The sequence below is a fragment of the Vulpes lagopus genome, chromosome 8 (genome assembly GCF_018345385.1).
Source record: "Vulpes lagopus strain Blue_001 chromosome 8, ASM1834538v1, whole genome shotgun sequence".
NCBI classification, from domain to species: Eukaryota; Metazoa; Chordata; class Mammalia; order Carnivora; family Canidae; genus Vulpes; species Vulpes lagopus.
This window is the reverse complement of record NC_054831.1, coordinates 74,593,964-74,619,438: the sequence shown is the minus strand read 5'-3', so window position 1 is coordinate 74,619,438 and position 25,475 is coordinate 74,593,964. Positions and strand designations below refer to the sequence as shown.

At 42.5% G+C, this 25,475-nt stretch overlaps 1 protein-coding gene and 1 pseudogene across 2 annotated transcripts in view; one reads left to right on the top strand and one right to left on the bottom strand.

Moving 5' to 3' along the window:
• CELF2 (CUGBP Elav-like family member 2) overlaps positions 1-25,475 on the top strand; it is a 518,459-nt gene that overhangs the window by 162,955 nt on the left and 330,029 nt on the right. The gene's annotated exons all lie outside the window — the stretch shown is intronic.
• Positions 7,545-8,883, bottom strand: LOC121496780 (annotated as a pseudogene).

The following is a 25,475-nucleotide window of genomic DNA, read 5'->3' as shown; positions in this document are numbered from 1 at the left end:
CTGAATCACCCTTAACATGGAGCACAGTTGATTTTGCCTGTGGCTTCACTCCAGATTCAGTCACAACAGGATGGTCATGTGATGGAAGGCTATGAACGGAGGATGGAGAGTTTCTTTAGTAGCAAGGAATACAGGAACCTAGGGAGATGACTAGACAAAGCAAAAGATAACAGAATATGCTCCCAGATGGGGTATGACTTCTGGGGGCCCCAGGTCTCTGTACCATGCCATCTCAGTAGAGTGCACATTCCACTGAGTCTAAGAACTTTCGCCTGTGACATTTTGAAAGGGCATTACACCCTGGCACCCACCCACACTGGGCTCTTCTAGAGACCATGCCCATAAGCCTGCCCACTCACCATGTGGATGAGGCATGGCTTGAGTGGGAAGATCAGTCACTGGCTCTTTAAAGACAATCTTGATAGAAAATTTATGACAGATTGACCCAGGTTCCCTTCTTGAGTCCCTGGGTCCCACTGCCTTTCTGGTTTGGGCTTTCACTGGACAACTGCATTCTTGGTGACTTCCATATACGTTGTTGTTATTACCTTCTATTTAGACATAGGGCAGTGTCTGTAAATGGAACATCATGGACGTAGGATCAGCTACACCTGTGTTTAAATCCTATTCTCCTTTTTCGGCTCCTATGGCTTTGGACAGAGCTGTTGGAAGTCTCTGTAAACTGGGTATAAAAATATCTACTTCACAGAGGAGCCATGAGGATTGAATGAGATAATTCACATCAAGTGCCAAGCACATGATGGCCATTCAATAAATGGCAGTTACTATCACATACCACGTTGGATTCGTCTTTGCTTCATGGACTGGGTCTCCTACATCCATCCTTTCACCAATACTGGAAGCCTACATATATAAATTATGTAGCTCACAATTCCGCCAGAGGATTCTCATCCCAATTAAAAGTTTTCACACAATTTCCTCCCTAAGTGCTGGGAAGGTGTTAAGAGACAGTAAAGCCTGAAACTCAATATTTAGATAAATAAAAAGTACAAGGTATTTAGATTCTCCATAAGATAAACCGGATTTGGGTTATAAAGCCTTATTTGAGTCTCTCACATAATAAAAATCTATGAAATATAATTGATCAAACTCAAGGAGATGAGGAGTCATACAGATCCTTCTGGGATTTGAACTTAAGGTTTTAAACAGCCTACGCATAGCAAACCTGAAGCTTAGTGCATTAAGCTATGCCCGCTGGCTATGGGATTATATACAGCAATTTACTATTAGTGAAAGGAGAAGAACTGCCTGCTGTATTTCTCTTTTCCCTGGTCCCACATCTCAACTATGGTGTACGTAAGTTGAGTAGACCATCTTAAAGAAACCTTGGTCCCGCCTGGTCAAATTCTCATGGACCGAGACTGAAATTAATTTTCAGTTCACGATGTAGAGTTGAACTTCTGTTTTTACCACAAAGGCAAAGCACAGAGTGATTCTTCAGTTTCCGCCTCAAAAATATATCTTCCCATATTGGCAACACACCGTTCAGATCTTTATCTGAAAATGAGAGTTGGCCACGTGTTGCAATTAACAGTGGGTGGAGGGTAGAGAAGAAAGCCAACAGTTTCTAGTGCTCACAGGTAGTAAAACATGCAGCACTAAGTTGACGCTCTCCTCTCTTCTCCCTGTGTGACTTGGGGTACTTTTTATTTAAATGGTTTATTTTCCCCAAAGAAAAGATCCAGAGGTCAGAAACTGGAAGGCCTTAATTTCTAAAGCCAGGTCCACAAATTGACCATTCGGTTCCAGTGTTCCTTAGTTGTAGGATGGGAACAACATCTTAGATGAGAGATCTTAAAAGATAGAGATCTTAGATGTGACTCTGTTATCCTGAGAAACGTTTGTAAGTGATTGACAAAGACCAATCTGATTATCATTTTAAAGTGACATTTTCAGCAATTGCACTGCTGAGGATTTATCCCAAAGATACAGATGCAAGGAACGCCGGGACACCTGCACCCCGATGTTTCTAGCATTAATGTCCACAATAGCCAAACTGTGGAAGGAGCCTCGGTGTCCATCGAAAGATGAATGGATAAAGAAGATGTGGTTTATGTATACAATGGAATATTACTCAGCCATTAGAAATGACAAATACCCACCATTTGATTCAATGTGGATGGAACTGGAGGGTATGATGCTGAGTGACATAAGTCAGTCGAAGAAGGACAAACATTATATGGTCTCATTCATTTGGGGAATATAAATAATAGTGAGAGGGAATAGAAGGGAAGGGAGAAGAAATGGGTAGGAAATATCAGAAAGGGAGACAGAACATGAAGACTCCTAACTCTGGGAAATGAACTAGGGGTGGTGGAAGGGGAGGAGGGCGGGGAGGTGGGGGTGACTGGGTGACGGGCACTGAGGGGGGCACTTGATGGGATGAGCACTGGGTTTTATTCTGTATGTTGGTAAATTGAACACCAATAAAAATAAATTTATTATAAAAAATAAATAAAGTGACATTTTCGCAGGCCTCCTAAACACTCAACAATACCAAATGTACATTTTGCATAGATCATGGGAAGCAGGCCCTTTCACTGTTGTTTTGCAGATAAAAAAGAGTGGGCTTGGGTATTGCCGTCCAGGTGACACAGCTGGTAAATCACTGAGCCCAGTCCGGGACATGGGTCTTCTGACTCTTCTGAGCATCACAGGCTGTGCTGCAGACTCAGTTTGTATCTGCATTTATCTTTGTGAAGTGAACTTAGTGTCTTAGCTCACGTCAGGCTTGGTGAGTCTTCTTGCTTGGAGCTGTTTTACCCTGCACCCTTCTCACGCTTTTAGTTTCAGGGAGGAGAACTTGAAATCACCTTTAATTTAGTTCCCTTTGACTTTTATCTCCTTTTCTGGGCTCAGGACCTGGTTCCACTTTCTAGTGTCAGGTTCCTGATTGGTCAGATGACACGGTGCCCCCGGCAGGGCTTTGGAGATTGCAGAGCACCTGTGGCTACGAGGATTGGTGATCATCAGCATGATGGCTAACCTTGAAGTTCCAACCCCATTTCCATTGACTGTCACATTCCCTCCTGCCTTTTATGATCTGAATGTTTGAGATTTCCCCTATCTTCCCTTGAGGGAACTCAAAATGCTCGTTTACAACCCTGGGTCCCTCTCTGGGCCCCATCCTGTATGTCAGGCCTCATCATTCACTGCGCATCTTCCAGGTAACTGTTCCTCTACTGCACTGTTCAGCCGTAGTCTTCTCTGCTGTTCCCATCACTGAGTTATTTTTAAGTGCAGATTCCACCTACATATCTGTGTCCCGGAAAGATATTCCGGCACCTAGAAAGTTCCTGCTGGTTAATTTTCTTCTGTCAGGAGCATTGCCCTGATTTGGGCCAACCCTTGACAGCCTCCCACAGGCAAACACCTGCAGAAACCTGCCGGTAGCCACAGGTGGATTCCGGGCCCTGGACGGTGTCTAACGCTCCTTTCCAAAGTCGAAGTGAGGACAGAATCTCATTGGTTCTTCCCCAAACTGTTGTGGAGAAGTGAGGGGAGCTTCAGCTCCCCACAAGTCATTTTGTTATTCAGAGGGAACAGCAGGAGCCCAGAACATCTGTTGTTTCAGAGGCGTTTACACAGACACTTAGTGATGCATCAGGTCCGATGGTGTTCGCGTGGTATTTCCAGATACTCTATCAGCAAGGAGTATTTTTAGTCTCTGGGGAATATTGTACATGGTAGACTCATCGTTGACATCTGGCTGGTTCATATGCAGCCACGGAGATCTTTCAAAACAAAACTGTTGCAAAGGATAGTTAAACCCAGAATGTCACTTGGGAATAAAATGTTCCCTTCTCCGACTGTCTTTCCTGGTGTGAAATGTACAAATTTTAAAGATTAGGAGTGAGTCGCTTTAGAGACTCTGAAGCACAGAAATGGAAAGAAAGCATTTTTCTGAATGTCATCCCCTTGCGAAATTATGGGGTGGGGGGAGATTTTGCAGGGTTTTTTTTTTTTAAAGGGAAGCAGAAGAATTTTGTACATTGTATTGTCTTCACTGGGCTTATTATTCAGGTACATCGTTGTCTACTTGGCAGTTCACTGCTGTGTTCCCTGGAATTGGACTCAGCTCAAATCCCACCTCCACCGCTTCATAACTACATGGCCGTGAGCACAGCGGCTGACTCCTCGGGGCTCGGGTTCTTGCTCCATAAAACGGGGCTGTTGGTGGTCCCCAACTCCCAGGATTATTGTCAAGAATAAGTGTCTTCCCTACAAAGAGTTAAAGCCAGTGCCCAGTACGGTGAATGCGCTCAATAAATGTTGCTATTTTAGCTGCTATTTTTGCTATTACATGGAAGTGAAAGTACTAAAGAAGGTGGAAGGGTTCTTTCTTTCAGAGAAAGGTGGTACATTAGATGATTCTTTTCTTGAAGTTGATCATAGATTTACAAAAACGTTTCTGTGAAATCATCATACTTGACTCATATCGAAATTACATGACTCAAAAATCAAAACAAAACAACTGCTCTCAAAACATTTCCAGACTTCCCAAGACACTGGTTTTACACCACTGTTCAGTTATTCAGAAACCGAATATCTAATTTTAGCCTAATGCTTGGCAAAAACCCTTCTCTGTCGTCCTTTAACGATTTCACTACCGCCTCGCGGTTCTGATCATTTGAGTCTCTGGGGAAAAACAATCAAATGTTAATCAGCCATGATCTGCTTCTTTTTAAAAAGCTGTGTTAAAAAGTAGGTTCGCTCAAGAGTTTCCTGTTTATATTTATGTTTTTGTCAATGACCTCGATCAGTGGGCAAATTAAGAAGGCAAGACCGGAAGCCTTCCGTGTAACCCTTGGGTCTCTGATGTGGTTTGTGTGTTTTCAAGACATAAAGGGATAGGAGAATGGCAGCTACAAGTTGACCAGCGTCCAGAATAATTGACTGAATTAGAACTCAAAATTGTACCATACGTGCCAAGAATGCAATAACAACAATTTGGAATATTATAGTAGCTTATGAATGGGGTATCAGAGCCACATCTACCAATTGTCTAGGAAGCAGGGGGCAGGAAGCAATTGGCCAGACTCAACAGCTACTGATTATGTTGTAGGCTATTACCCTGAGCCTGCAAATGGAATATGAAGAGAGGAGAACAAGTTATTAAAATAGGAAGAGACAGTTGTAAAGCCTGGTGTCCAAGCAATATCAGTCATACTAATGCGTATGAGAAAATTAACAAAAATATTCATGGGCAAGGAGGATCTTATATAAGCATATCGCATGCCTTTTGAGAAGTTGGGAACCAGTTTTGGCTCCTTGGCAGGACCTCATAGCCCTTTCTAGGATTCCAGGCTTCTTGTTACAAAAACCCTAGAAACTGCATTCCAACTTTCAAGGTCTAGTCAGTTCTCTGCACTTGAAGTTCTTATATTCACTCTCTGGCCCCAGGTGTGGCCAGCATTTTCCAGGAGAAAACACGATTGAGACACAGAAGCCTGAGAGCAAGGGAAGTCTGAGGTGGGATGTGCCGGGGGTCCCTCCCGCGTACCCTCCTTTATTCTCTCGGTTCCAGGCACAAGCCTCCCAGATAAGGGAGGCCCAGAAAGTCACTGATCAGCAGACTTCAGATTGTAAATCCAAGAAAGCATGATGGCAGGGCATTGTGGGCATCGCTTAAATAATCAGTAATGATAATGACAATTATAATAAAAATCACATCAGATTATAACTTTACAATTTGCAGAGTGCTGCCGCTAAAGAGCAAATCAAACTTTATGATGCTTGTAAGAGCAGCGCAACATGGGAACATATTTGGCAAAACTTGGGAATTGGGGGGAAATAGAGAATCGACAATGATAAAGTGAAGGAGGCACATTCTATAATTGCAAGGGTTTTAGTAACTGTCTCCAGGTCCTTTTTGATAAAAAGAGATTTTGTTGTTGTTACCATGGTGGTTTTAGGAAAGCCAATGCACCTTGTTTATAGAGGGAATGTTGACAGCACTTGTAGAGGCAAAACGAAAGGTGGTAAAGAAGGCAGTGGTCGGTCAACATGAGGCAAACCGGGATTCTAGGCCCCATAATGCAGTGAAAAGATACCGGACTCTTATTTTTCCTGATAAATTGCTCAAAAACAGAAGAAAGAGAAAAAAATGCAAGGAGAGTAAGAAAGAGAAATAGCGGTAGCCTCAAATGTCAGAGAACAGTAGCAACAGGGGGGCAATCACTGATTACAGCTGACCGAGGTCTGAGAGTACAATGCAGGATTGTTAACTGCGGGCACAGTGTTGTACAGCAGATCTCTAGAAGTTTCTCTTCTTGCATCACTGAAACTTTATGCCCTTTGATTAGCAATTAGCCATTTCCTCCTCCGCTCATCCCTGGCAACCACCATTTCACTCTCCTTGTATGTGTTTAACTATTTTAGAGACCTCGTGTAAATGGAGTTACACAGTATCCATCCTTCTGTGGCTGGTTTATCTCCCTTAGCATAGTGGCCTCAAAGTTCATCTATGTTGTCGAATACTGCAGGGTTCTTCTTTTGAGGGTGAATAATATCCCACCATGTGTGTTTGTGTGTGTGTGTGTGTGTGTGTGTGTGTGTGTGTATGCACATTTTCTTTTTCCACTCATCTGTCAGTGGACACTTTGGTTATTTCCACATCTTGGCTGTTGTGAATAATGCTGCAGTGAGTATGAAGGGGCACATGTTTTAAGATTCAGAATGAGTACACAGGAGGGGGATTGCTGGATCGTATGCTAGTTTTATTTTTCATCTTTTGAGGAGCCTCCTTACTGCTTTCCATAGCAGCCGTGCCTTTTTGTCTTCTCACCTGTTGCATAGAAGGCTTCCAGTTTTTCCACATCCTTGCCATCATTTGCTGTCTTTTTTAAAATATGTAACAGCCACCCGAAAAAGTGTGAGGTGATAACTTATTGTGGTTTTGATTTGCATTTCTCTGATGATTAGTGTCATTGAGCACATTTTTTCTATACCTGTTGGCCATCTGTATGTCATCTTTGGAGAAATGCCTATTCACGTCATTAGCCCATTTTTAAATCTAGTTGTTAGTTTTTTTTTGCCATTGAGTTGTAGGAGTTTTGCTGTTGTTTTGTTTTGAGAGAGAGTGTGTGAGTGGGGGCAGGAAGAAGAGGAAGAGAGAGAACCTTCAGCAGGCTCCACACCTAATGAGGAGTCTGGCATGGGGCTCGATTTCACGACCCTGAGATCGTGACCTGAGCCCAAAACAAGGGTCAGACATTTAACCGACTGAGCCACTCAGGCACCCTGAGTTGTAGAAGGTTTTTTTTGTATTTCGGAAATTAGCTCCTTATCAGATATATGATTTGCAAATATCTCCTCCCATTCCATAGGTTGCTTTTTCACTCTGTGGTTTCCTTGGCTACGCGGAAGTTTTTGGACTTTAGTCTTACACCACACATGAGTCAATAATTGAAAATGAATTAAAGACAAACATAGGACCTTAAATGGTGAAACTCCCTAGAAGAAAATGGGTGGGGGGGGGGGTTGTGTGACATCAGCCTTAGCAATGATTTCACAGATTTGACACCAAAAGTACAGGCAACAAACACAAGAACAGACATGTGAGACGATGTCAAGTTTTGGTTCGGTTTTATTTTCTACCATTCCCAGTGTTTGTGCTGGTGCTCTGTTTTGTTGTGCATTAGGTTTCTCTTCCCAAATCATAGAGTTTTATCTTTACAGATGGGCCTGTTTATTTAAAAGAAGCTGTGTCTTTTTCTCTCTTCTCTCCCCAAATGGTATCCATCTTATTTTACAGAGAATATTATCTTCAAAGACCTTCTTGGATCTGAGACACTGGTACATCTCTATTTTCGCTGTGTGTTACAAAGCCCGCATTCTCTGCAGCCTAGCCCTCTTGTTTACCACGCCGTACTCAGCAAATCTGCTCAGTTGTGCTGGCCGTCTTGCTGGTTCTCAACACCACCAACTGGATCCTGCCTCAGGAGCCAGCGCTTGCTCTTTCCGTGACTGGGATGCTTTTCTGATGGCTCATGTGCTCTCCTTTCTCCCTCTCTCTCTTAGACACTTGTTATTCAAGTCTGGTCTGATATCACCCGCTCAAAAAGGCCTTCTTTACCCTCCTCCCCCCAGTCAACACAGCATTTATTGCATCTTTAAGATGTCACAAATGAATCTGAAAAATCATCTGGCATCTTGCTGTTTCTGTAGCTGGACAAGTTAGATCTTTATTCATCAGCCTGCTGAACTATTCCTGTTCAGAAACATAGATACCACCCCCAATTTTTCTGATACCCTTGTTTTTAACTCTTGTGGCTTGCTGAGTCAAAGCAGCTGAGCTTGATACAAGTTCAATATCATTTCCTTCAAGAATTAACTCTTCTTTCTGGGCTTGAGATACTGAAGCGAAGCAACACCTGGCCTGATCTGAACCCTGCAGATGTATTTTTCAAGCAAGAAATCCTGGGTTTCAACAAGAGAACCATTCTCCCTAATAACAACGTTGATGGGAAAGTGAGCATACACAGACCTCATCCCTTAATGGAAGCCCAGGGTAATGCCCTTGACTATGTTCTGTACAGGACTACAGATAGAAAAGAACTGGCTACTGTTTGCACTGTCTCCCCACCATTTGTCAACTCAGAGCCTCTTCTTTTTCTTTCCAAGGATACTGAGTTCTACACTGATGTGATTGAAGTCACTCTGCAGGGTTTCCCAGGGGCCTTTCACAATAACAATGCATCCCTTCAGAGTGATGTTGAAATTTTCTGGAATGTTGATGGTCTGATTGCTGAGAATCGTCCTCCTTCTTGCAGTAGATACGGCAAAAAGCAGAAAGGCCTTCTTTATCAACATATATAAAGTATCCCTTAATCCACCCAACCCCCTCTCATCACCTTTGCACTTCTTTTTTCTTTATTTTTTTATTTTTTATTTTTTTATTTATTTATGATAGTCACAGAGAGAGAGAGAGAGAGAGAGAGAGAGAGAGAGAGAGAGAGGCAGAGACATAGGCAGAGGGAGAAGCAGGCTCCATGCAGGGAGCCCGATGTGGGACTCCATCCCGGGTCTCCAGGATCGCGCCCTGGGCCAAAGGCAGGTGCTAAACCGCTGCACCACCTAGGGATCCCTCTTTTTTCTTTTTTTAAAATTTTAATTCCACTACTCACTACTTGTCCTGGGATCACATGTTAATTTGTGCGTATCTACATGTAGGTTTTTATAATGAAGTTTGTCACAAAATTCTGAACTACTAGCCCATGGGGGCTATGGGTTAGTGGCCCATCAGGGTCCTCATGCCTTCCTGACAAATCAACTGAATTCCCAGAGCTGGTATATATCAGCTGCTCAATAAATATTATTAAATAAATAAATGAATGAATGTTTCCTAATTCTCTCAAACCTTTCTTCTCATTTGGTTTCCACTTCATTATATAGACTTCTATAAAAATCTGTAATAAAAGATACTTTCTCTTTAGTCAGTACAGATATTAGAATGATCTGATTTGTTGAAAGGCTGAATGGGGTATGAACTCACTATGCTGGGCTCACCTGTCAAAGCATTTATTGGCTTTTACCATCCACTTAGCAGTACTCTCTTGCTGCATTTTGAGAGTACTAAAAAATAATAGCCAGAAGAAGAAGGATACGTGTAGTCTGATAGTTGGGCAGTCAGTGTCTACAGTAATTTGCACAAGTTAGCAAGTACTCCACAGGTTGGCATCTCTATTTTTAGAACACTGAGTTTCTACTCCTGCTTTATAAACAAAAAAATATATATATGCATCATAGTCTATTGTCCATGGGTGCATTACTTTCACTGAGACTCTTAGAAAACGTATTTTGAACAGCGCTGGCCACAGCTACACCCCTTTTTAAGGCTTCACTGATTTTATTGCATTTTGCACTCACCTTTTCCTGCTGAGATAGCATAGAAATAATAATAGCTAACGTTTTTGTGCACTTTCTATGTGCGAGGCATTGCGCCAAGCCCTACTCATGCATTTCCTCATTTAATCCTCTCTACTCTATTAAGCAGGTAAAATTATATTATTCTCATCTTAGGACTGAGAAAACTGAGACTTAACGGCAGCCACACAGTTCCTCAGGATTTAAACCTTGGCCTGTCACATTTCCAAGATCCTGCTCCTGACTGCTTTGTGGACCATCTCTTCCACTTACTGGCACGCTGGCCCTCAAAATTTTATGCACTTGGATCATACAGAAATCATCGAGAGAGGGGTAGGATGACCCAGAACCCTCCAAATGCATGCCCCTAATGTTACATTTCTCAAGTGACAAAACCAGCTCCCAAACTAATAGGAAATATATGAACCTGACTGTCTCGGGGGAAGGGAGGGTGCAGACTTGAGGTTAATCTAGCAACATCTGGGTTGCTGGAAGAAATGGCAAAATAGAACCCAGTCCTGCCAGGCTGACAGCCTCAAAGAAAGGGAGGGAGGCCAGAGTATGTAGCAGTGAGGTCCAGGAAAGTGCTCCTCCTCGGATCAGAGGATGTTAAGAAAGTATACCTAACACCTTCTTATTACCTTGTACTTTCAGCTTTGATCTGAAGGGAAGAAGTTGGTTCCGTCTCCAGACCAGATTCATTTTATGACCTGAGGCATATTCATTCAGGCAGCTGGAGTATTACATTTTCCCCGCAGCTATTTTAAAGCTAATTAATGTATCAAGCACTTTCCAGTTTTCCCATTCTTGTTCGTAACTACCCCCAAATCTTCAATTTCTAAAACGGTTTTGCTTTTGAAGTTACTTTCATTTCTTTGGGCCTACCAGAGCTTTCCTCAATTTTTTTTTTCCATGGTGGAAATTTTATGGGAATACTGTGCTTCTCCATTTACGCATTTAAATGGTCAAAAAGTATGTTGCCGGAGTTATAGGCTGAAGAAGTCCCTTACCCCAGCAGTTCTGCTATAGGAACAGGGTTATTAACCCCTCACTGACCCGAAGGCTGCATCTTAACCCGACAGGTTGGCTGAGGTACTGATTATCTCCAGGTTTTCAGAAGATAAATTCAGACATATAGGCTCATACAAGATGAGAATATTCAATAAAATTACTGATACACTTGAATGATGTACTTTACACATTTTTTACTTTACTACCACCCATTCCCACATATGCACACGTCATAGTGAAATCAAGTAAGGGTGTTTGGGGGGGAGGGTCTTCATAAGTGATATGTACCTAAGTTGACACTTCCTCCCTGACCTAAGAGCGTACTTGAAGAGCGAACACATATATAGCACAACCGTTCCCCTGCACTCGGAAACCCAATCTACAATTTTTATTGTCTATAAATGCCCAGTGCTCTGCTAGGTGCTATTGAAGATACATATTTTTTAATGTAGGCTTTGAACCTTGCCCTCAGTGATTTAAAAACCAGGCTTTCAATTTGCATGTAACCTCTGTGTTCAGTTACTGAGAGTGGAGCATGGAAGTCTCCTCTATGGGAGTTGACTGATTTTTTTTTAAGACCTCAGGGATCGAGAGATCATGATAAGGAATAATAACACTTATGAAGTGTCTATTACATGACGGGCCCTTGACATCTCTTCAATTATTTTATCTTTGCAATGTGCAAGTAAGGTTTGCATCAACCCTGCCTTACAGATGGGGAGGTGGGAAGCTTGCTCAAGGAACCACAGAGAGTCATTGAGTCGGAATTGGACTCTTGGCTCTGTCTTACTCTAAAATCCATCTTCTTTAAAGCACACTTGACATCTGACCATAAAATATAAAATTAAATAAAGTTTGGATAACTGCTTAATATGATCAATGTAGGCGGCCATATAAAATAAACTAGAATCTAAAATAGGTATTTTGCTTTGACTAATTTGGCTTATTTAACCGTCTTACAGTTACAAGTTAAAGGGATAATTGTAAAGTCTCTAAATTACTTTAGGTTATGTGGACATAAGCCTGATGCTGTTTTATTCTGACTCTAATTATATTTAATTTCATATTCCTAATAGCTCTTGTCTACCGGGTGTCCTAGAGGATAGGGAAAGGTATATTTTCAGCTTGCCCTCAGTTGTGTATGTTCAGTAATCCTTAGAACAGGACATGTGTCCTCCTCTAAAGACACTCCATCCAGAAAAGTCAGGCTTACAGATACATTAGGAAATGATTTGCTCACAAACAACTCTTCTCTCTTAAAGGGATTCACCACAAATTTTGTTTAATCAGTCAGACTCTCTAGTATATTTAATATAGTATTTTAATAAATGAATGTCGATGACACTTCTTTTAAGAAATATTTCTGTTGTGTTAAGTGGGGCACGTCTGTCCCTAGAATTGATCAAATGTTTGTCCTTACATAGAGCACAAGATACTCTTTTCATGTGATCTCATTCATTCTTGTAATAATTTTCACGGCAAACAGGGACAAATGCAGAAATGAAGAGAGCCAGGGGTGTGAGTGTGTTCACCCAAGTTTATTCCAATGACCAACATTGCAAACCTTATGAAACTTTGGGAGGAAATGTAGTAATATGTTGCCCCCACTCCTTCCCCATCTCCCAAAGAAGCATTTGGGAATTAGGTAAGATTTATTCTATATATAACACATATGAAGATGTTTAAACTGTAATTGCGATTTGGAGGAAATGTTCTTCCAGCGGAACAAAGATTGACCTACTCAGGAATATTAAAATGTACAGGGGTTCACATTTTTGTGATAGTATTTTATCATTTTGAAGACTTATTCTTAATAGACCCCCACATTACATTTCAGTAAAGTGGTTTCATTTTCTTTAACAACCATTAATAGCTATTAGAGGTAAAAAAAAAATAAGGCTTTATATAGATCATTAAAGTACACTTAAGTAATATGTAATTGACAATTAAATCAGCATGGCAATGCATTATCATAAGTTTGATAGATCTGCCTTTTCTAAAGTACCTAGAAGAAAGGGCCCTTTGTAAGACGCCCCACTACAGACTATTCTTGCTCTTTAGTTGATCACAAAGAATACATTGTGTTCTTGGTACATGTATGTATGTGCTCGGTAATCATCTTTATACAAGTTTGCTTTTGTGAGGATTTTGATGCAGTGTGTGGGAGCTGGGTTCATGCTAGAAATAGTGTTCTTGGCAAGATTTGGAATTAGCAGCAGCCACCTCTAACCCTGACTCTTTTGTTATCATAATATGTAAAATAGTTGGAGCTTTCTTTCCACTCTGAAAGCCCAGCATCCCCATTCTCTTTCCTTCAACGTTCCTTCACCCCTCTGAAGGCATAAATGTGTGGTCATGAGGCTGGGTCCCAGTGCTACCAAATGATGGTCACACTGATGATGTGTGCACCTCTTTCTGGGCAGCCAACGGGCATTGACCTTATCCTATCAAGCCATAGAAGAAGCATGTGGGCCATGTTTGGGAAATTAGGACTCTACCACCCACACCACCCCCAGGAAATATGTGGATGTACCATCCAGAAATTCTGGTTAACACAGTTTCTACACTGAGATCGAAATATAAACACATAACTGCATTCGAGAGGGAATTCTAATCATTCCCATATTTTTCCCCAGGTGAACCTTCTAAAAACTTTAATTGATTAAGTCCCACTTTTCTTCATTTCCTTATACCTATAGCAATAATGGAATTAATTTAGTGTCAACTTGAAAAAAAATAGAATATATTCTCTGTATTTCAAGCTATGAAGAAGGGAACAAATTCAAAAGATTAATTTCCATCTAATTTGCCAGACTCTGAGATAGGTTAACGTACCGATAGAGTTCCATCCCCCCCCCCCACTATCTTATTTAGGTATTTCATAATCTGGACATAGTCAAGTTTAATGTGAGTCTGATTAATCTTGGAAAGATTTATCTGCTTTACTACATATTCCTACTATTATTTAATTTATGGGTTTTATGGGATTTTATGTGAGATAAATGTATCACATTAAAAGTGAAAAAGCATGATGGGTGATTTTTAAGTAGTTTTAAAAATATTGAGATTAGTTACATATTGATACCCAATTAGCAGAAATTAATATTTTAATTTACCTAGGAAGGAGAAAGGAGTCTCCTATAATCAGAGTGAGTTTCTTTATGCTGTAGTATAGTTCTATGCACATGACAACTTCTGGGTGATTTTTTAAAAATTAAGTTGAATTAATGAGTTCAAGGAGTTTAAACCACACTTAACGTGACTAGGGCACAGCTGTACTGGGCGATTCAGCTGAACTCTCCATTCCTACCTCACTGCAGCCTGGCCAGTCTGGCTGGAAGGAACGTGTGAGATAGGTTCGCAGCCAGAACCCCAGGGGCCATGCATTCCTGGTGCCATATATGAAGGGTCCGTATGAGATTATTAAAGAGAGGCACTGCCCTCACAGAAGGGCCCCTGCCCTGAGGACTTTCAGCAGTAGTAGGAAGGCACAAATCCAAGGGATAACTGATGAATATGTCAAGAGAATGCTGTGGAACTGTATAAATTGCTTATTTTATGGGAAGAAGCTGAAAGTCACTGATTTTCTGAACATCGGCCATGGACAGACTTCTTGGCAAAGGTGATCTTTAATTTTCTAATCCCGCCATCTCAATTTGATTCTACTACTTGAAACACATTTCATGGTATTAATGAAAGAAATTAAGATTGGCAAGACTATGGAGACTCCTGACTGCAGAAACCAGGCAGCAGGGTGGCCGGTAACTTTAATGCATCTGGTCAGTCGGCAGTGAAAAGATGCTAACACACCTAGTAGTGCCTCAAACCTCACTAATTTTTTTTTTTTTTAAGATTTTATTTGTGTGTTCATGAGAGACACGGGGAGACAGGCAGAGACACAGGCAGAGGGAGAAGCAGGCTCCCTGCGGGCAGCCCAATGCAGCACTTGATCCCAGGACCCCGGGATGAAGCCCTGGGCCGAAGGCAGACACTCAACCACGGAGCCACCCAGGCGCCCTGAAACCTCACTAATTCAAAACAGTCTCCAAAAATTGGAGAATTTCCCAAATGTAAACTATGTTTATAAATATTGTACTAGGGAGGCCTGGGTGGCTCTGTGGTTGAGCATCTGCCTTGGCCCAGGGTGTGATCCCAGGGTCCCGGGATTGAGTCCCCCATCAGGCTCCCTGCATGGAGCCTGCTTCTCCCTCTGCCTGTGTCTCTGCCTCTCTCTCTCTCTGTGTCTCTCATGAATAAATAAATAAAATCTTTAAATAAATAAATATTGTACTAAACTAAGGCATACATATACTACTTAGCTAAATGAAGTATGTTAAATGAAAACAAATATGTCACAACAGGGCTATATTAAATGTACTTTCTAAACTTTAAAATGGTAAGTTATGTCATTAAAATATTTTAAATTTGGGGCACCTGCGTGGCTCAGTGGCTGCTTCTCCCTCTGCCTGTGTGTCTGCCTCTCTCTGTCTCTCACAAATAAATAAATAATATCTTTTTAAAAATTACTTTAATTTAAAAATTTCACCCAAAAAGAATTACATATTTGGTGGGATTTCTCGTTACAGTGGTGCTTTGACATATGCCCCCTGACATAATTCAAAGGTAGACTACATTAAAAGAATAATCTTCCACAACCGATTGTGTTTGTGCCAAGAATAAAGAGATGTTTTTGTTTTAGAAAATCCATTAATATAATACATCACCTCAGCAGGTCAATAACAAAGAAAATGATCTTATACAGTAATTGAATTTAAATTAAAAAATATTTTAAGGGGATCCCTGGGTGGCTCAGCGGTTTAGCGCCTGCCTTCGGCCCAGGGCATGATCCTGGGGTCCTGGGATCGTGTCCCACATTGGGCTCCCTGTGTGGAGCCTGCTTCTCCCTCTGCCTGTGTCTCTGCCTCTCTCTCTCTTTCTGTCTCTCATGAATAAATAAATAAAATCTTAAAAAAAATTTTAAGAAGACACACAATAAAATTAAACCCTAATTCTTAAGGGGGTGGGGCCTCTTAGAAAACTAGGAACTTTTAAAACTTAATAAAAGGCAAGTATTTTAAGCCAATTATTGGATGAGAAATGAGCAAGTTTGCAAATTATCATCATTCATTAAATGATGTTCTGGAAGTTACGGTCATAGCAATAACATATGGAACTGAAATACTGATATGCTAATTAGAAACAAAGATGAAAAATGTATCATTTTGCACATGGCTTGAATATAAACATGAAAAAACAAGGTGGTCAGTGAAAACCTCTAAGAATTTAAGGAGTGTAATAAAAAATGTTTTAAATCAGCAACTTCACTAAAAATCAGTAATAACAGATGAGGAAAACTTTTGAAGAAAATATCAAGTCCGCCCTGAGAGAGAAATAAATGAAGATTTTAGTAAATTTAAGAATTAACCCATACTTCCAGGTAGAGAGAGCAAATATTATAAAGATGTTCAATTTTCCCAAATATATCTAAGTTTTCCATTCAAATACCAATTAAAATCTCAGTAGAAATTTTTCAAATGGACATGTTTGTTCCAAACTTCAACTTAAAGTTTCCTTTGCACAGAAAGAGTAATAATGAGGGTATTTGCGATGCTGGATGATATAAAACACAGCTACCAAGTTTTCCACTTAAAGGAATGAGGTACCAACATAAGAAATGACAGAGAAACTCAATAGCCCTGAATCTAACACATAAACACATTCATCATACCCTAATAACCATTGGGAAAAGAAGGGATCACATAATCAATGAGGGCAAAACTGCCTGTTTGTGAAAGATAGAAAATTCAGGTTGAAACTTACTCTCTAAAATGATTCCAGATGAACCAAATAGTAAAAATAAAAATCAACAAAACACAAAGGCAAAGATTAATCTACTTTTAGGGTGAGCAAGACTTGATGTAAAAAATAAAATTATAAGGAAATTATTGAAATATTCAGTTATATAAAAATATTAAAATTTAGTACCAGGAAAAAAATCCTTTTTTAAAAGAGAATTAAAGTACAGAAATATATGTAGAAATGGTACAACTCATTGAAAAATCACTAGTTTATGACAGAGGCACATGAACTGACCAAGCATAAAAGAAGGCAAATGACAATTAATATTAGGAAAAGTATTTATCATCAGTAGAAAGAAATGCAAGTAAAACAGTGAAGTAACACATTTCACTCATATTTGCAAATTTAAAATTAAATATTAGTGTGTTTGGGAGAATGCTGAATCGTGTACTCTTGTCCTGTGAGGGAGTGTCAACTGTTGCAAATCTGCAAAGCAATTTGATAATATATGTTAAGAATACCCATTTCCCTTCTCTCAAAAGAAAATCAGAGATGCTCATAAACATTTATATTAAGAATTCTTGAAAAAAAACAAAAAAACAAAACAAAAAAGAATTCTCATTTCAATGTTATACGTGAAAGTAAACATTGAGAAATTATTAGATTTTATAAATATCTAACCTTAGGAAAATAGTTAAATTATAGGAAATCAGTAAAATGAAATGATGTGCAGTCCTGGAACATATTTTCAAAAATCATTACTTATAGGAGAAAAGCTGCTCATATTGTGAAAAAAAACAGGATGAAAAATAATATGATCAATACAACCCAAATTTTATGTGGAACGATGAAGTATATGCAATGAAAATGACTAAAAAGAAATGTCCCAAAAGTCAAACAATTCTTTTTTCTTGTCAGATTTAGGTGATGATAATTTTTCCTCTTTATGCTTATATATGTTTCTGAGCAACATTGTGAACACGAATTGCTTTTATAATCATTAAAAATAATAAATGCTGTTTTTTACAAGAATTACATTGTATGTCCAAATTATCACTAAATCTGAGTTAATGGCATCTAAATTAAGAACATTTTAATGGTAAAGTTTTAATAGTATAATTTTATATGCTCAGTGGGAATTCAGTATATTATATTGATAAGCTTCATTTATAGCAAGATGCTAAATATAGACTACAAAAAGGAAATTATTTTCCAGAGATTTCAGGATAAGTAATTGTTACAAGTTTTATTTCAGCCTGAAACAACCTGGAAGCAGGATTCAGTATAGTGCTCACATCATATTGACCCACCTGTTTTTCTGTGTATGTCAACATGGCTTGGGTACCAAGAGTTTATATTATCCATAGCTTTGTACAACCGTAATGGCTTTGCAGGAGTTCCAGATCAAGGCTTCATTTATAGAAATGGGAGTGAAACACATTCAGGTCCTTATACCATTTTTTGATGTTCGTGTGTGTGAGTGTGTGTGTGTATGTGTTGGTTTGGTGTAGTGTGTGTGTGTTTTCCTATGCAGTATTCCTTTTGAAGTTCAGAGCTTAAGCAGAGAAAGCCTGAGTTTGGCGGGTATAACTTTCAAATGCTTAAAACAGCAACTTTAATCTCAAGTTATGATTGACACCAAGCAAAATGCAGATTCCCTTTGTTCTCCAAAACACAGAGGAATGTGTGTGTGTATCGGTGATGGTGGCTGTGCACGTGTGCGTGCATGTGTGTGTATGTGTTGTTTAATGTAGGAAAAAGGTTTGAAAAGTTCAACTGCAGACACTAATGAATTTGGCATCCTTCAAGATGTGTCTCGTAAGGAGCAATTCTAATGACAGGCCTGTGATACATGCTCTAAGGGAATGTGACAACAGTCCCAATTGAGAGGACTGATGCTGCGGAGACCTGCTTTCAGCTCCCAAGCTCTGCCCTGGGGAGAGGAGGCTGTATAGACCTCTGGTGACCAGGCTGAGAGCTTCAGAGATGGCATCACACAGGCCTTCTAATAACAACAAAAATGATCCATGGATCAAGGTGACCATACACTGCCCACATCGGATTAGATCATTACACAGAGACAAGGTTACCTGAAGGAGAAGTAGGAAAGTTGTTCTTTCTAGTAATTTTGTTTTCTGATTGTTTTTGGAGGAGGTTCGGGCTTTTTATCGTTGTCGATTTCCCCAGTAGTACTACGGTGGCTAGTGGCTACAGATGGGCACAGCAGCTTTGGTTGCAACCTGCCCCCAAAGATTTATGAGGGCTTACAGTAGGAAAAAAAAAAAAGAAAGAAAGAAAAAGAAAAGAAAATGCTTTTTAAAGATGACTTGAGTCACATGGGACCTCTGTGGCCTTTTGAGCCTTTGATCATCTGAAAATAAAAGGCAGATAACTTTTGATCATATAATTGTTCATGGACCATATTATGCTTCCACTTGCTTCTAGACTCCTCTCCCCGTTTCCACCTCTGCTAGTTTCTACTTCCTAACACCCCTGTTCCATGCCTCTCTCCATTATAGTTCTTTGAACATTTGGTCATTTTTTAAATTTATTTTAGTATGAAATAAGCATGTATTGAACATCCACCATGTATCAGGCATCTTAGTAGGTATCAGAGATACAGAAATTATCATCATGGCCTCTAGTCTCAAGGAGCCAACACTCTAATTGAGGCACAGAAAAGAAAACTAAATCACTAGTCATTTGCTACAAAAAGCTGCATATAAATGATTACACAGTATGGTGGCTTTAACAATACACATTTCTTCTCATACTTAAGGGTCTGCAGGTCAACCGCAGTCTAGCAGGTCTAGGTTGGGTAGCTCCCTTTCAGGTTGTGAGTCAGCTGTGTTTGGCTCCAGGCTGTGGGTGGGGCTCAGATCTTCTTCATTTGTGTTTGTTCTGAGGCCCAGTTGGAAGGGGCAGCAGATTCTCCCAGGCATGCTTTTCTCATGACAGGTCACAGTATAAAGACCCAAACTAAACCACATAAGGACATTTAATATAGGTCTGCTAACATCTTGACAACTGAAGCAAGTCACATTGTTAAGCCCAATGTCAACGGAGTAGGGAAATAGATTCCATCTACTCTAGTGCGTCACAAGGCAACATGGTAGAGGGAGGGCAGGAAGACTTGGCAAAATAATCTCCCACAATCAAGTATGATAAATGGTATAAGAGAAGTGTATCCAAGGTTTCAAGGAAGCACAGAAAAATATCTTAAAGGAGGGATATATGAATCAAGAATTGACCAGGCAAGCAAAGCCAATAGGATGGATAGGTAGGTGATAAATGGAGGGATGGATGGATGGATGGATGATAGATAATGGATAGAAAAAAAGATTAGTAGATAAATGATTGATGGATAGATGAAAAATAGCAGATATACAGACAGATAATGGATGGATAGATTGATGATAGATAAATGGTAGTAGATGATAGATTAGATAGATAGATAGATAGATAGATAGATAGATAGATAGATAGAAGATGGATGCATACATAGTTGTTACGGGGGGAAGGGGGGTTGACTTTACACAGCATGGGGAAGCACTCTCTAGGATTTTTCTGCATCTGATGATGGAACTTGACCTTCAAAGACCAAATAGTCAAGAAGGAAAAATGGATGCAAAGTAAGGGAGATCAAGAGCAGATTGGAAGCCACAGACACTGAATGTTTGTGTGCAAAGATGGACTGAGACGTGTGTCAGTTCTTGTCGCATTTGCATTGGGGACCTTGATGATAGAGGTAAACGTACACCTGGCCCAGAGCTCCGGGAGGATCTGGAGAAGGCAGAGCAGGTGCAGGCTCAGCTGCCACTTCACACCAAGGAGGCAGGTCAGCACATCAGCAACAATGTGTGCGAGCTACAGAATGACTCTTGCTTCCCTTCTGTCCTTCACACCTCCCAAGAATCTTCCTATGGCTCACCCTAACCAGAAACATTAAAAGAATAAGAAATAAAAGGAGGTAGAGGAGGAGGAGGAGGAGGAGGGAGAGGAGGAAGAAAATTGAAAACCTGGGACATGTAGTTGAGCATAGCCTAGTCGATACACAGCCAACACAAGGGAAATCTAATCCAACTACTAGAAAGAGTAAATTAGAAAATGCTTCCTGGGAAGGTGATATTTGAACCAAATCTTTAAGGGTTGAGCAGGCGTTAACCAGGAAGGAGGAATGACCATTTAGGCAGGTACAATGCATGAGAGAGGCTGAGACTCAAGAATATGGAAGGTCCTGGCATGGAAGCACAGTAGCCAACGCCTGCAAGAACACGTCGTAGCCAAAGTTGGGTTTCCCTTGCAGCAGCAAAAGAGAATGCACACCAGGGGTGTGATGGCACGTCTCAGGGAAAGAGCTAAAAGTGGCTGGTTATAAAAAAAAAAAAATAGAAGTTGTGCACATGCCAAGGAGGTTTAGGGATGAAGGAGTCAGTTCTCATTGGCTGTTTTTGAGACATGTTAGCATTGTTACAGACTGAATCATTCTCCACGCTCCCCCACCCCCCATCCATGTGCTGAAGTCCTAACACCCAGGACGTCAGAACGTGACTGCATTTGAAGATAGGGCTTTAGAGTAGGTGACAGAGGTTAACAAGGTCCTAAGGGTTAGATCCAGTAGAACTGGTGTCAAAAGAAGAGAAAGCAACACCAGGGATGGAAAGCCATGTGAGGGCACTGAGGGAAGGTGGCTACAAGCTAAGGGGATGGGTGTCTGGAGAAACCAAGCCTACCAACACCTTGGTCCTAGACTTCCAACCTCTGGAAGAACTGGGAGAAAACAGATTTGTGCTGTGCAAGCCCCCCCAGTCTGTGGTATTTTGTTACAGCAGCTCCCACAGACTAATACAGCTACCCCGGGAGCTTTCATCTAGAAAACAGGAACATGAGAGCAGAGCTAGTAAAGAAGCAGTTGGAAGAAGGGGTATGTCATTATTTTTTGCAGTTGCAATATCTTTGTCTTTCTCTTGTTCCACGTGGTCTCCAAGTCTGGATATTTTTATATCCTGTGAGAGTTGTTTGTGTTTAGTTGGGAACATCACGGCCTACCTGTCAGCTACCAGCTGCCGGAGCCGATCTCCACCTTCCCATTGGCATATGCGGAGAGCGGTCTCACTCACTGATCCAGAAATTACACGGAGCCTCCAGTGCTTATTTTGTTGAATCCAGATGCCTTTGCTCGGTTTCCCCAGATTCCCAGCCTGGCCTCGCACTTCCGAGTTTCTGTTCTTCCCTCACATTCCCCAACACTTGTGCTGTTCTCCCGAGACTTTCCCTTCGCCCGCACCCACAGACTGTCCTCACACTGGTCTCCCCTGCTGGGGGTGTCCCCACACTTTCCCCAGCACATCCTCCCCCAGAGCCAACATACCTCCCCAGATCCTCCAGGAAGGACTCTCCCATTACTCTAGCCGCGTCTTGCCATGTCTCCTTCCTTCAAACACCTAGGAGACGTCACAGCAGTAGGCCCTGTATTGTGCTTTGCTCCCTTGTGTCTCTAACAGCACTGTCCAATCCCCGAGGGCAGGGGCCCTTTCTAGAAGCTCTTTTGAATTCAGTTGTAGGTAATTACATCATAGTCCTCCAGATACCAAGAGGTGTGGTTGGCTTATTACATGATAGTTTTGTTTCCTTTGTAAACTGGGACCATATTATGACATCGTCACATCTCCTTTGCTGCCGAGATGGTGTCCTTGACTTAACTCCTGTAGTCCGCCAGCCAGCCAGCCGGCAAGTATTTTTGAGGGACTATTTTTGTGCCCAGCACATGATGTTTAAGCCAAGTCCTGAAGGATACGCAGAAATAAACCTGGTGAGGGGGTGGGAGCCCTGGAGAGTTTTGTGCATGTGGGCAGCCATGAAGCCTAGCGCGGAGGTCACAAAACCTGTGTGTGATGGCCTGAAACAAGTGGCCAGTGTGAAGGGTGTGATGCCCCAGCCCAGAAGACCTCGACGTGAGCCTGGAGATGGGGGTGGGTCTTGTGACTCGTGTCGTGTGGCCTGGACTTCATTGTCAGGGTGGAGAAAGCAGGGAGCCTCTGATGAGTGCTGGGGGGGTGGGGGGCAACAGGGACCACTTTGCAGGAGCAGAGACATAACAGCTGATACGTGTGGTGTGGTTCAGAGCCAGTGAGACTGGAGGGAGAGAGGCTCCCTAGAAACTGGTAGCCTGAGGCACCCGGTGGCTCAGTGGCTGAGCATCTGCCTTTGGCTCAAGTCAGATCCCCAAGCCCCGGGATCGAGTCCCACATCAGGCTTCCAGCAGGGAGCCTGCTTCTCCCTCTGCCTGTGTCTCTGCCTCTCTCGCTGTATCGCTCATGAATAAATATATAAAACCTTTCAAAAAAAAAAAAAAAAAAAGGAAAGAAAAGAAACTGGTAGCCTGAATTCTGAATTCTGAATTCGGGTCATGCAGATGGTGAAAAGTAGGTGAGTTCTTGAGAAAGTTCTGTTCAACCGACTGTCACTGTCTCAGGCAAGTTTTACTTTCAAGCATTACCAGTTCCTAGGTATTTATATTCACCAAATCCTACTTTGGTTATGGAATTAAAAGCAAGTTCTAGATTTAAAAAAAAAAAAAAAAAGAGGGGGGTTGGAGAGGTGTTTACTTGTTGCCCCGGGTGCTGGTTGTACGGCTGTCCTCACTCTGTCAACATCAGGGAGCTGAATGCTCCGGGCGACGTTTCTCTAAGAATATGATGCTTCGCTCAAAATGGGGCAGCCCAGCGGTTAGCACCACCTTCAGCCCGGGGCAGGATCCTGGAGACCCGGGATCAAGTCTCACGTTGGGTTCCCTGCATGGAGCCTGCTTCTCCCTCTCCCTCTGCCTGTGTCTCTGCCTCTCTCTCTCTCTCTCTCTCTGTCTCTCATGAATAAATAAAATTTTTTAAAAAGTGTCAAATGATTGACCTCAGATATGTCATCCAAGTCTAGTTTTATAGTTCCTTCTAACTTTTGGCATCCTTACCTGGCGAAGTTTCATAGACACCTTCCAAGAACGACTTCTGCTGTTGGCCTTTTCCAGCTACTGGTCCCAGCTGGCCCATTGGAAGGGGACGACCGTGATCTGCCCCTGGTGCTGTCCTGTTCCATAAGCCGGATGCAGCCCCGGCCCCCCACCCTCCCTGTTTGGGCAGTTGGGGCCTTAAAGCAGGTGGTGAGGGACAGCACGGGAGCACCCCTTGATTCTGGCCCAGGCATCAGGGGCACAGCTGAAGGTCCAGAGTCAGGCCCGAGTGAGCAGGGCTTTCCTGGGACCTCAGACAGCCTGGCCTCGGCTCCCTGTCTCACATGGGCGTGGACGTGGCCTGCCTCCTTTTCTTTTCTTTCTTTTTTTTTTTTTAAGATTTTATTTATTTATTCATGAGAGACACAGAGAGGCAGAGACACAGGCAGAGGGAGAAGCAGGCTCCCACCTGTGGGAGCCAGACACGGGATTCGACCCCGGGACCCCAGGATCAGGCCCTGGGCCGAAGCCGGTGCTAAACCACTGAGCCACCCAGGCTGCCCTGCTTTTCAAACTAGACCTCTCACCAGAATTCCCAGCTGATTCTCGAAGCTTCCAACACGTTCCTGCCCCTCATGTGGACTGTCCAGCCCTTTCCTGTGGCGCCCACACAAAACTCGTGACCTCAGGGGCAGCAAGGTGCCTGCAGAGCCCGGAGCACCTGTGCCCCCCCCCCAGCGAAGCTGGAGGCCTTGAGCCCCGTGGCCACTCTTCTCTTTCGCTGGGGCCTTGGGCTGTGCCTCCTCCTCCTTCGTCTTTCACTGGCCCCGGGCTTTGGGTGTCCCCCTCCTTGTTTTGGCCCCAGAGTGCCCCTCCTGGCGGATGTCACCCTCGGCCGCAGGTAGTTCTAACCCCATTGCAGGCATCTCAAGCTCAGAGGCTTCCTCCGTGGCCCCCTGGCCTTCCTGGCAACCCCACTGTGCCACCTCCTTTCCGGGGCTCCCCCCAGGCCGGCAGAGTGATCACCTGCCAAACCCATGGGTTAGCACCCTCAGGACTCTCTCCCCACCTCCGTTTTCTCCCTCACGCCCCTACGGTTGTCCAGGTAGTGGTTCTACCCATAGACTATCTTTCAGCCCCTTCTAGACACCGTGGCCTGGGGGACCTGCCAGGCCCCCATCTGTCGGCCCCCTGCCCCCGTCCCCTACCCTGGGTGGTGTGTGCTGCTGCTGAGGCCCATGAGTTGCAGCCCCTACTAGGGGAGTGAGCTACTCTGACTTGGGGTCCCCGACGCACGCGCCCAGGCCTACCTTGTCGCTTACCTGTACGGTGGCTTCCCGACTGCGCTCCCCGACTTCAGGCTTGTCTGCATTCCTGCTTTAGTCTCCATTCCCCAACAGTCACCGTCTAGGGCCAGAGATGCTGTAAAATCTTTCGTGGCTTCCCACTGCCAGTTTCCAATAGGGAATGCAGTGTCCTTCCTTCTTTCCTCAGCTGCAGGCTACTTCTCTTTCAGCTCTATCATCCCTTTGGCCTCTAGAAACTTCCCTCTGGGGACGCCTGGGTGGTTCAGTGGTTAGGCACATCTACCTTCAGCCCAGGGCATGATCCTGGAGTCCCAGGATCGAGTCCCGCGTCGGGCTCCAAGCAGGGAGCCTGCTTCTCCCTCTGCCTGTGTCTCTACTTCTCCCTTTCTGTGTCTCTCATGAATAAATAAATAAAATCTCTAAAAAAAAAAAAAAAAAAAAGAACAACTTCCCTTTGAAGGCCATGACTCAGTCATGTTCTTAGAACATTTACTATATGTAGCATAACAACATTAATATACATA